The sequence below is a fragment of the Rhea americana genome, unplaced genomic scaffold, assembly GCF_003343005.1.
Source record: "Rhea americana isolate MKP2758 unplaced genomic scaffold, rheAme1 scaffold_302, whole genome shotgun sequence".
In the NCBI taxonomy this organism is placed as follows: domain Eukaryota; kingdom Metazoa; phylum Chordata; class Aves; order Rheiformes; family Rheidae; genus Rhea; species Rhea americana.
In genome coordinates, this window is record NW_028186427.1 from 180,199 (window position 1) to 193,176 (window position 12,978).

Consider the following 12,978-nt stretch of genomic DNA (forward strand, 5'->3'; position numbering starts at 1 on the left):
TTTTATCTCCCAGACTGTTTCTTTTCTTCTTGATTTTTTTCTACAACTATATGTGTTCTGTTTTCCTTCTATTTGGACAGCTAAACATTTTTTTGTTTTCCTCCTACAGAAATGCTGCCCAGCATTTGGGGGTGAAATGTCCAGTTATTTTTACAACAACTAAGGATTTGGCTCTTTGTTTTGGCTTGAACACCTTAAATGCTGAGCAAAAAAAATTCCAAACATGTTGTGTACCTGTTTTCAAGACGATCCAAGTTTCTTGGTTAGCCAATTCTAGATGATAAAATTCCTGCTTGATTTGTGTAACCTTTCAAACCTTCTTAAAAAGTAGTGGTTACTCTTTCAAGTAACATGGTCAGGACTGTCATCAGGCCTAAGCAAACTAGGTAATTATCAAGGACAGGAGCCTACTAAGAGTAGCAAATCAGTCCTAGCCAATGCCAGCTCTCTTATTTATGCCGAAGCCATGGAAAGACAGTCTGGTTGCTGATGCTGAAGGATAAGGTTTGCCTGTAAGAGGTTAGGTGAGTCATTTAACCCATCAGATATGCAATAGGAACAGTAGGCCTAGACCAGCAATGGGCTGAGATGAGCTGCTCAGTCTTAGCCTGACTAGATTGTGATTTTGCCTCTGCCACTGAGAAGCCTTGCGCCAGTCATTAAGATCTGGCCAAGTTCTTCTTTGTCCTGGGCCTAGCCAGTAAAAATGTTCCCACTGCTAAATGACACTACTGATTACACCATTAAGTTGCGTAAAGGAGAATTAAAAATGAAGCAAGTTTCGTACTAAAAAGCATGAGAGTTCCCTTACACAGTTAGAGATAACTATACAACAAACAAAACCACAGAAAAGCAGAATTCCAGTTTTCTTTAGAGCTCAGCCATTTGCCTTATCCTTAAAGTGTGAATTTTTCTTAATCTGTATCTTATTTTGAAACCAGAGAAATGTTCATCTGTTTGATGCAGCAAATAACCTGATGCCTCTAATGTGTTACAGGCAGGCTTAATAGCAAATTGACTTTAGGTTTAAATGAATATCTTGGTGGCCCTTTAATTCTTGTTCTGCGACATTTTTCCACACCATAAAAATCAGCCTTCATTTCTATAATCAACATAGTGCTGTAAATGAGATGGCTCAGGTCACAGTTCAGCCATCATGATTGAACAGAGCATAGGGCACTGCAGAGATTATGCAATGAAATCCAATTCTCGGTTTCATTGGGAATTAGCTTCTGGGGAATCCACGATCACACAGGTATGACCTTGCGCGTTCCACGCATCAACAAACAAAGGAACGTGATAAAGAGAGTACTTCTGCACGTAGCTGATGAACATTTGTTTAGACAAAGATCTCAGGATGAGAGTGACTGTTACCCAATTTTGATTTGAGAAGACTTTCATAATCTTTTGAAAAGAAATGGAAAAGAAAGTTCCATTTTGCTTCTGTTCTGACTTCTGTCCCTACAGAAGATGCACTAGTTTAAGAGTAATTCCAGGTAGCATATTACTTTCATCACTGGAGTGTACTGCAGCACAGTGGTTGGTTCTAGTACTCAGTTCTCTATTAGTACATCTTCTGATTATTTTTAAATGGTGTTTTAAAATACAAGTTGGATAAATTAAAAGATTGTGAATTAAATTCCAATATCCCGACTAAAAGCTAGAACAGTGAACAACATTCCAAAATGGAGACTTCTCCCTGACATTTATCCACATTGAAAATCTCTTCATGTTTTTTTCCATTGAAAATATTGTCATAAAATACTAGCGTATTACTCACTGAACTATTTCTTGCTAACCTTTGTTCCTTTCCTCCATTCTATTGCCTGATTATACTTGACTTTATTATTTAGAATTGCTACGCATTAGTTCTCGTGTAAATATATTTGATATATCAAAGTCACTGGGTTTTGACTGCGTTTCTTAAGAGGCATTTGGGGAAACTAGCTTGCCTGAACTAACAAGCTCAGAGCTTAATTACGCTCAGAAACAGTCCTCTGAACTACCTCCTATAACAAAATGTCCTAATAACAGAATGACATTGGAATTTCAGTTAAAAGGTTTTAAAAACAGTATAGATTGTAAACTAGAAGTAGGAATGTGGAATTTGCCTACAGAACCTAAAGTGTACAGAAAACTGAGCATAGGCTCCAGTCAAAAAGAAATTGATAGTCTGCTGATCCTCTCTGTTCATTATCTAAAAGAGCACAATTTATTTCAAAAGCATCTGAAAAATTTCATTGTCAAGCCTCATGACTAAATGGTTCAAAAGCAAATAGATGCCTTACTGAGCAGATGATGGTTCTATCTCCTAAATATTTGTAACATCCAGTGTTCATCACTGAACTCAATTCCACATGATATTCAGCCAGGATAAAAAGTTTGATAAACTTGGTTGAGGTTGTACAATCTGGTCATTGGGATGCAGTACAGTTCCCCAGCTCAAAAACAGTCTTAAATCACTCACTTTCAGAAGATTTTCAGCAAAATCACTGAATTCAAAGGATTCCCAGGAAATTAGTATTTAAAATAAAATCAAGTTTGCACTAGTATAGAAAGTCTGTGTCTACATGTGTTTCTATTTAATTTTGTCCTCTAGGTGAAATGGATCATGATGTTGAAATGACTGAATACTCCTCTTCAGATGACAAATTGCCTCCTTATACGTCTGACCAAACAAACCAAACAAAAGGTGTTTCAGAAACTCCCCTCCACTTCTTTCCATCTTGTCTTCAAATGCCTTGGACACAAACCTATTCTTCCTTGGAAAACAGAGGGAATATATCTCTTTCCACTCTCTCTGAGTATGTAACTTCTTGTGACCCAGATGTACCTGATCTTTACTGGGAAGCAGATACAGATATGAATAACAAAGAAACAATAAACTCAGGTTATTGTTCTGAAGTTAGCTACGAGCCAGAGAATTCACAGGAGGAGAGTTCTCTCTCTGTGCCTGAAGGGCTGGAAGACTCTTATATTAAGGAACCCCAAGAGAAGATAATGTTGCTTGATGTGCAAGCAAACTACAGATCTGCTGCAGCCAGGCGTGTACAAAGCCGACGTTCATTTCATAGGCCAAAACCATTGCAACACCCTAAGCTTCAGAAGCTAGCGTCACTTCCAGCATCTTGTCACATCCCTCCACATTCACTGGAACAAGAGGAAACACAGCTGTGAACCAGGACTTACTTGAAAGGAGAAGATGAGAGAGAATCAATTGAATATAGGGCTTCTGTAATAATAGCAACCTGTTGGTTTGCTTTCCATTGGAATGGTTTCTGAGGAAAAAGGGAGTGGGGTCCTATGATGTCAGAAGCACTGGGACTTTCTATTGCACTTACATTTTTAAGTCCTCTTTCATGCTGAAATGGTGCATAGTGAAGGGAAAATATGCCTCCTTGCTATTTTTTCCATGTAGACTGTTACAAAAATCAATCTTATTTTTGGAGGAGAAGAAGCTTTTCAAAAGGTAAATATTTGGAGGTGTTTTACATAGATATGGTTTACTATGCCATATATTCCCAGTAAATACATTTAAAGAAATAGGCTGCATTTGCTGTTTCAGTAATGAAATTCAGTATTTGTGATGTACGAAATTCATATAGGAGGAGCCAATGGTGAGCCTTTTGCCTGTTAAGTCTATTCTGATTGGAGTGGATCAGTGCCTTTTTTTTAATTGCAAACTAAAGAAAAAATATTCTCCTGATCTTGAATATTAGTGTCACTATGTAACTATGTGATATTGACTTTGTTGGAAGCCTCTGGGGATTAGGGAAGAGGAAAGTCTTGGCCTCATGAAGTCTAGTCAAGGACTCCAGGATGGCTAGTGTTTGACCTTTATTTCCCCTATTTAGTGGCACTGAAATAAAAGAACATCAAGAATTAGCTCAGAATTTTAGTTAGTATGGTCACAAGCATCTCATTTTAAATTTTTAATTAAGCTGCTCAATTTTAAATAGCATCACTCATGAAGACGTGTAAATACTTGTCATTTGTCCTGCTGCTTGTGTGTCTTCCAAATATTCTGTTAGATCACCTTGTTTATTTATGTACAACCCTCTTTCAACAGCTGATCAGCATAATGGCCTCACAGATGCTATTCTGTCTTCTACCACACAGTTTAAGTGCCACAATGACTCAGGATGTTGATGTTTCAAAGTACTGTACAGAGGTAGTTTGGCTACTGTGTATGTATACACTTGTTTGTGTCACGAAATTGCATTTTTATTTTCCACTTTTCTGTTAAATGACAACAGTTAGTATTGCACTATTATCTATGAATCTGATCTAGTTTCTGTGAAGCAAGCTGGAGACAGCAGTGAAAGCTAACTCAGATGAAGATGTAACAAAAGTAAATGCTCTGAGAGCTTTCATGGATGTATAATGCTCCCTGCTGGACAGCTTCAGGCATAGTCTTATGGCCTAACTTTTTTTTGCCTTGAGGGGCTCCAGTCCTGAAACTTTGGCTTGAAATCTTCAGTGATAAAATTGCAAAGGTTCTGTGACATTAATAGATGAGCACTTAGCTGCTTCACTGAGCCTAATGTGTACCTTATTTCTATTTGAGAACCATGTAAACCATTTGTAAATGAGCTAAATCAACTTTAGGGAGGTATCTGAACTGCTTAACACTGGAGCCAGTAGAAGCTTTCTTTCATAAAATTTACCTTATCTATAGGAATTAGCAGGTACTTCAGTCTCCAGCCCTCCCAAATTTTGAAAGGAATCTGAGTGAGTCTGTGTCAGATGTCCAACTTTAGATTCACCCAGGCACCCCAAAAGAGTGGAGCTCTGTGTGAATGCTCAGTGCTTTTTCTTGTCTTTGTCCTCTTTTCAGAAGTGCCCATTAGGCTAGTACAAATTGCAGAGATGTGATGGCAAATGTCTGATACTTTAGCTAGCTACATAATCTATGCCTTTAGCGACTAGATTCAGAGTACTGGTTCTTTTGATATCAACCCACAGGCAGCTGCCTGTCTGCAACCATCTTGGGTGCTGATTCAAATCAGTGTTCCTAAATGAAAGGCTCCATCACCCAGTACTGAACCCAGAGCTAGTCTTGTTAATGAGAGTCAGGAGACACAATTTTGTGATTCAATAATGTGAATACCATTTTTTTGTGAACTGGATAAACATGAGCATATTATTTTGGTGAAGGAGAGTATTTTTTAATGTTGTTCCAGATAGTAAAATTGGAATAAGTATTGGAAAGGATTTCAATCATTTGCACCGATGTACAACAGGACCCTTATTTATCCCAGATATTAGCACAAGGAAAGTGCAATGTGCCAAAATCTCATCTGCAGTCTCATAGTGTAATGCCTAAGTACTAACACCAAAGTTGACAAGATGTTGGCTAGGTGTTGGCTTTGAACTAAAAGCTTACATTTCTTATTGCTGTTGTACAGAGGTCATTGCTGCCTTGCATTCTGAAGAAGAACCACACTGTGGGCTGCAATTTCTTTATGCTTGTTGGAGCATTCATAATCTATTTGTGTACAGGCTACCTCAATAAAACATCTGCAAGTCCTCATCAGCAGGTGGGAAATTTTGCTAGACAGAATTTGCACACACAAGTGTATGCACTTTGGAAAATCTCAGGTTATGAGATTTTCATGTTCTTGTATGTTGAAGTAATAAACACAAGAGGATCAGTAGACACTACAGTGTTTACAAATACAGCAGTCTCTGGGAGGAGTCAGGATCCCATATGCTTTGGAGAGGGCTGTGGGCTGGTAGGATTTTCTTCAAAACAGAGAGGAATACTAAGCCATTTTTAACAACCGAAAAATGGAAAGGCACTCTGTACAAAGGGTTTAACTCTCAATTTACTCTCAGAGGCCTTAGGCCTCGTCCATATTATAAAGGGCTCTGTCACCATAGTCATACAGGTGAAGCACAGATTGGCCAATTCTGATAGTGAAGGGACCTTTCCTTAGAACAGCTTACATCATTTCTGAAGTTCTTATGCCTCTAGCAGATGTTTTCTACTATAGTTGTCTCTACATAAGGGCTTTGGTTGGCATAGTTCATATATTTGAAATGTGATGAAGAAAGGTTCAAGGCCCTAATTTGCACATCAGAAAAATGTTAGGAATACAGGCAGATCTCAACTAGTATGTAGTAGGTTATAATCCCTTATTTTTTCCAGGGCAATTACTCCTACCAGGAGTCTGTTAGGGTATGTAAGAAGAGCAGGTCATAAATTTATCATCTGCCTCACAGTTTTTACTCCATGCTATTTTTCTATGAACTTTTGAGTTTCAGTGCATGTCCTGTGGGTGCAAGATTTTCTTTTCTTTAGCAGACTTAAATCAGTCAAACACCACTAATTTCATCATAGATACACAGAGCTGCTGAGAAGATGGCTGTGTGCATCAGCTTCTTTTTACTGCATGAGGAAACAACGAATGAGACTGGAAAAATCTGTTGATAAAACTGTCAGCTCCAATGAGGCTGGTTCAGTTCTTGCTGAGCTACACTGGCTGAAAAATCTGTCTAGAATTTGTTTGTGATGTGCTCTGTCTAAGAAAGACAAGTTTTTTGGTTTGGGGGAAATTCCACTATTGCTATTTATTGAACATGTAACTATGGGCTATCTTGTTGTACAAAGATGGAATGCAGAAATGTGTGATGTCTTTCTACATTTTGCTCCGCAGGTAGGATGCTTTTCAACAATTTTTATTACGCTGCACTATGACCTAGAAATGTTAAAAATAACAAGTGTGTCACCTGCATTCAGATGAATTCTCTCTGAGCTGTGAAGCTACTTATTTTAAATTATGTTTTACAAATATATGGTCTAGTCAGAGATTTATGCAACAAAAATTGTAAAATAGTTATGTGCCTTAAATTGTCACTCTTTAGAGAGCTGCTGTTTGGAGATTCTTTTGTGTGCAATTTCCAAGCAGTGTCAACTTCCTCCGTATATTTTTAAACAAGTCAAGTTATTCTGCTAATATGTCTTTTAAAAAATGTTTTAATAGTATATCATGATGAGAAGTTTGGCAATAAATTGTATCACTTCGGTGGAATCATTCTGCTTTGGCAAGACTCATTGATTTGGCACATTTAGAGATGACTGCACACGACTTCTGAGAAAATGGACTGTTTGAATTTCTGTCACTGAATCAAATAATTAAGAATAAGTGGCAATAATATGATGCTGATCATGTCATTTATAAAACTCAAACCATTAAAAGCAGCAACAAAAGCTCTAGAAGATATACCAAGTCTCACACTGACCACTGTGATACTTTTGGTGTAGTCTTAACTCCATCCAATTTAGTGACAGAATTCCCATTGACTTTATAAAACCAGTATTTCAATCCTTAGAACATATGGGAAACCTTTCTTTTCAGAATATGCATACTAATGTTGGCATTATGGCAACACAAGTTATTCTGTATATATTATGATATATAACATTGCGTTATAATACCAGTCTTTGATGAAAAGATTCAAGGTGGCTTTGGGGGTTTTGTTTTACTGTCTTGCATTAGATGAACCAATTTTCTCTGAAGGCTCTGTGTACTCAGTGAAAACTACCATTTATATTGTCATCTGGTTTGTTAGGATGTTTCCATGACTGATACTGCTTTCTAGAAGTATCCTAGAACTGCATAGGAGGTGTGGAGTGAAAAGATAATAATGGTCACAATATTATGAAATAAACATTTAGTGGAGTTCAATTAGAATTATCTTCCAAATTTAGATCTGAAGAGATTCAAAAGGATAGCATAGATGACTCAACTATATGCTGGCAAATACAGTTCTGCAGCTGCAGAAGTAAATAAAGCTGTTTTCATGGTCTGTCCACACAATAGTCAATTTGTTAGTAGGCCATCAATCAACAGTCATCCCTTGACACGTTTTTTGACACATTAAGCATAGGGAAGCAATGAACAGCCATTTATGTCGGAAAAATTAAGCTTGCAAATCAGCATCCAAAGCCACTGGTAGATTCTGATAGGCCAAGTTTAACAGCTTCATAGTTTAATGGCCCAAGAGGTCTTATTAGCTAACAGCAAACATCACACTGAAATAGATCATGGGCTTCTGTCAAATGACTTGCATAACACAACTGGCACAGAGAAGCAACAGTGAGGATGACTGAAATCCGTGTTGTCCATTGTATCAAAATACAAACATACCAAGTTGTGGTCAGCTTGGCAGACTCAAACTAGTTCAACAGTAAATATTCCAAGAGATTCTGGAGAGCACTACTCAGTATGAGCTTCAATCCCAGATAACAGCCATGAGGAGGTTATAACTAGGCTTCAGATCATAGCTGTTTTTTTTTTTTTTTTTCCCCAACCCAGTGTTGGGTTAAACCCAGCTTTACAGAAAACCTATACTGTTTCCCTTTCATGCCTGCTTAAGGCTTTCTCCACCCTGTGGAACATCTCAAAGCTCTGTATCTCTGAGAACTGAGGAGTTGAGCTGCATGAGGAGTTCGTATTTCTCTGAGGAAAAAAAGAACTGAAGTGTTTCTTTTTGTTAAACTCAATTTATGTGAGATTTATTCTAACTGGCCAGCTTAGCTCCAGCCACTTTAATGAAGCTGAGTTCAACATTACTCAGTGTTGAACAATAAATAACTATAAGAATGTCTCTCCTGTCCTTTTCTCTGTTCTAGTCTGTAATGGAAGTAACTTAGTTATTGTTTGAGTAAAACAATTCTTGATAGGGAAAGAATGTTGAGATTTCAGAAATGAAAGAGATGAGATTTCTGCTTGGGTCTGCCAGTGACAGGTCAGCTGTTCAGTTTTTTTCTGTAGAAGTATGTTCTATAACTAATTTTTGCTTACATTAAAGCTATCAGACTGTAGATGCAAGCCTCCTCCCGTCAGACTAGATGGAGGTCCAATTTTATGAAAGATGATTTATTCAGCAGGTTTGTTAAGGTGATACTGTCAATGTTAACCAGGGGTTAGGATAAGCACGAGGCTTTCAGGTGGTCTTGTTAGAGGTGGTCTTACCTTTCAATTTTTATTGTATAAATATTTCATAATAGAATATTAGGCATATGCTGTAAAGGGATTAGGTGAAATTTCTCCTTCCAAGCTGGAATGAATCTTTTTTCCATCTGTTTTTGAAGTCATATTGCTAGACCATGGCATCCTGCATAGCATAGCTGATGAAATTTAATTCAGCCTCCTCTATGTCAAACCAACTAATGCATGTTTGTGTACTCCAGAAAAAGGGCATATATGAGGACCCTCCAAAATTAATATTACTTCCTTACTTCTACTGACTATATTTCCACCAAACTGACACCAAAAAATCAATTTATTCCAGTGCACCATAGCAGCTTACAGTGAACTCAGATCTCCTTTCTCACTAGCTCCAAAAAAGCAACTGTACTTTTGTATTACAGCTGTAGATCCCAGTTCTGGAATATAAACTCTTCTTGTATTTGTGAGGAGCTTCACTGACTCAAGTCTGGTTTTTGGGWTGAGCCAATTCAAGGACCTGATATACCGTTTCACTTCTAGGTGTGGGACTTTAGTCCTTGTTTCACTGATAATTTTTTTCCTGCAAGAAGCAATTCTTACTTCAGAGTTCAGTTAATTTAGAGTTCGTGCATACTGAGTCAAACGAACCAAAGACACATTCTATATTTATAGGGTACACAGCAGAAAACCAACAATTCCTTAGGAGATGTAAGCTTCAGAGAAGGTTACAATACAATTGCTATCCGTCTGCATCCCAAATGTTTAGCCTAGGACTTACTGCCAGCTTCAGGGTTTGATGTAATAAGTCAATAAAGGCATGGACAATGCCCTCTGATTAGAATTAAAACTTTAGAGGATAACATATTTCATACATTTCTCATATCATAATCACATACCTGGAGTTCCACCTGAATATAAGGTAGAACTTTTTTACTGTGAGAGAGACAGAGCACTGGAACAGGTTGCCCAAAACCCTCCTGGATGTGACCCTGTCTAACTTGCTCTAGGTGACCCTGTTTCATTAGAGGGGTTGGACTAGATGATCTCCAGAGGTCCCTTCCGACCTTACACATTCTGTGATTCTGTGATTAGTATTTTATAGCCCTCAGTAAAATCTTATTTCCCTCTTATACTAGGCATGGACACATGACAGCATCAAGCCTGGTACTGCAAATCTCTTGAGGAACAGTCCAGGGAATGCTGGCAGGAACGAATTCAGAAATACAATTTTATAATGGAACAGAATTGAAACATGACCTCAGAATAGCTGGTCATGACAAGCCAGAAAAAAAGTGAAGGTAAAAATTTTCAAAGCAACATAGTATACCTCAGCTTGGGTACGAAAACTCCCACAAGTAACACTATGAGAAAACCATATATAGTTAACTGGCTTTTAAAGACTGTATCATCAACTGTGCTATGAAATAGAAATTTGCATGGACAGGCTACATGTATATCTGAATCTGTGTGGACTGGAGAATCAATGAATGTTATAGCACCTGAGAGCCCCAAAATAGAAAAAAATAGGTGCTATAATCTCCATCTCTAGATAAGGACACTATCCAGGACCATCTACCAAACATGAAAATCACCTCCTCTGCTTCTTGATTATATAGATGGTCTAGAGTTACTCTACATCTTACCTGGAGACTTATATTAAGCACTTGYAATTTGTTGAGTTGAATATAGGCCCTAACACATATATAACATGGTAGCACTCCAAGAATTGTACTGTGATCCAAGCCAATACTGCCCACGTAACACAGCACAGTTAAAACTCAAAGGGAGTTTATGATGATGCTATCACTTCTCTTTCCAGAACTACTAATTGACTGTAGCATCAGAAATCCAAGGGAAAAGACCTAGAGCTGGATTTGATTCTTAGGTAGTATGAATACACCTACTGAACATCTGACCCTTGCTAGAGAGAGTAGATATAAATAGATCTCAGGGAACACTTGATCAGTGCATTGGCACTGGAGGAAAAAAAGCATAATCCTTTTATACTGGCAATTTATAGATTTCCCATTGCCCTGTATGAAAAGGGCAAGGAGTTGATTTTATTCTAAATGAAATTGGCAGTAAGAAGCAAATCTTAAGACTGAACTCATTGGTAGGACTTAATTTAATAACTGAAATTAACTCAAACTGAGGGACAAAATCTTTTTTTTTTTTTATTCTAGTCTGTTAAATAGATCTGAATGAACAAAATCTTGCCATCCACTAAAATGTAGTAATACAAGAACAATCAGCACCTGCAGAATGGTCATTTTAAAGAGAAAGCTTCACATACAGCTCTTATTAATATCTACTAAAACAACTCAAGCCATAGAGCACACTCAGGTCTAAACTTGCTGCAAAGGAGAGCAGACTCCAGACAAAGAACCCACTGGGAAGCAGGAAACAGAGGGATATAAGCTCTCATTACTAGAATTGGCGTCATTTATTTATTTAGACTGAGGTTGTCAAAAACATGATCAGTAGAGCAAAGTCCTGTATTTACTCTATTAGCCCACTTTTCTTAGATGTAGTACCTAGAATGACATTTGGGTACAAGAAAAAATGCAAACAAACATTAAGTTGAATGGCCTACTTCAGAAAATGTAAACATTTATTCTCTTTGGCCTTTCCAGGCTATAATTTCATAAAAATTTTAATTTTAATAAAAAATGACTGACTATAGAGGATTTCGTATTAGGCTTTGAAGGACTAAATTTAAGCTGTATTGGATCATTGGGGAAAATAAGACCTAGAAATTTCAACACTGCTATGGATAAGTCCTATTTTTCATACCCAAGGGTGAATATATAAAGACTCTGAATTTTTTCAGATTATCTAGCTAGGTAGTTATGTATAGCTAAAAGTATGTCTCCCTGCTAAATAAAGCCATGCTAGGTCATGAACTGGAGCACTGAACTTCTGATCACCACCACTGCATAATTCTTACTTTATTATTGGGGGGGGAGGGTTCAGAGAAATCCAATTAGCTCTGTCTGAGACAAAACCGTAGTGCAGTTTAAGGGATTATTTGCTCCAGGGACCACTGCCACAGGCAGTGTGGATGACAGTGCTATGTTGCTCTGCAGAGTCCTCAACAGTATTCCAGCAGACCTTGTGCTTTCACACCTTCCTGCATTCTACATGCTGTCTCCCACCCCCATCACCTCTACAAACATAAATCCCATCAGCCTATGAACTAGGTTTTTCATCAGTCAGGGGTATATCAATGAGTGTGGACGCTTGGATGGAGCTGTACAAGTTAAAATCTTTTTCCTGCTGTCAAGAGACTGGCAAAGGTGGTGGCCAAAAGAGCCTCTCAGGCTAGTGCACAACATTTAGATTTCTAGCATCTGCTTCAGACATGACCTAGCATTCACACAGAATCACAGAATCACAGATTGGTAGAGGTTGGAAGGGACCTCTGGAGATCATTTAGTCCAACCCCCCTGCTCAGGCAGGGTCACCTAGAGCATGTTAGACAGGATCAGGTCCAGGCAGGTTTTGAATATCTCTAGAGAAGGAGACTCGACAACCTCTCTGTCCAACCTGTTCCAGTGCTCTGTCACTCTCACAGTGAATAAATTCCTCCTCATATTCAGGTGGAACTTTCTGCATTTCAGTTTGTGCCTGCTGCCTCATGTCCTGTTGCTGGGCATCCCTGAAAAGAGTCTGGCCTCAACTTCTTGATACCTTCCCTTCAGATACTTACAGACATTGATAAGATCCACCCCCACCCCCACCCCCAGTCTTCTCTTCTCCAGGCTAAATAGGCCCAGCTCTTGCAGTCTTCCCTCCTAAGAGTGATGCTCCAGTCCCTTCTTCATCTTAGACACCCTTTGCTGGACTCACTCCAGTAGCACCATGCCCCTCTTGTACAGGAGAGCCCAGAACTSGACACAATACTCCAGATGTGTCCCCACCAGGGCCAAGTAGCCCTGTTGAGCAGCAGGATCACCCCCCTTGACCTGCTGGCAACACTCTTCCTAATGCACCTCAGGATACCATTGGCTTTCTTGGCTAC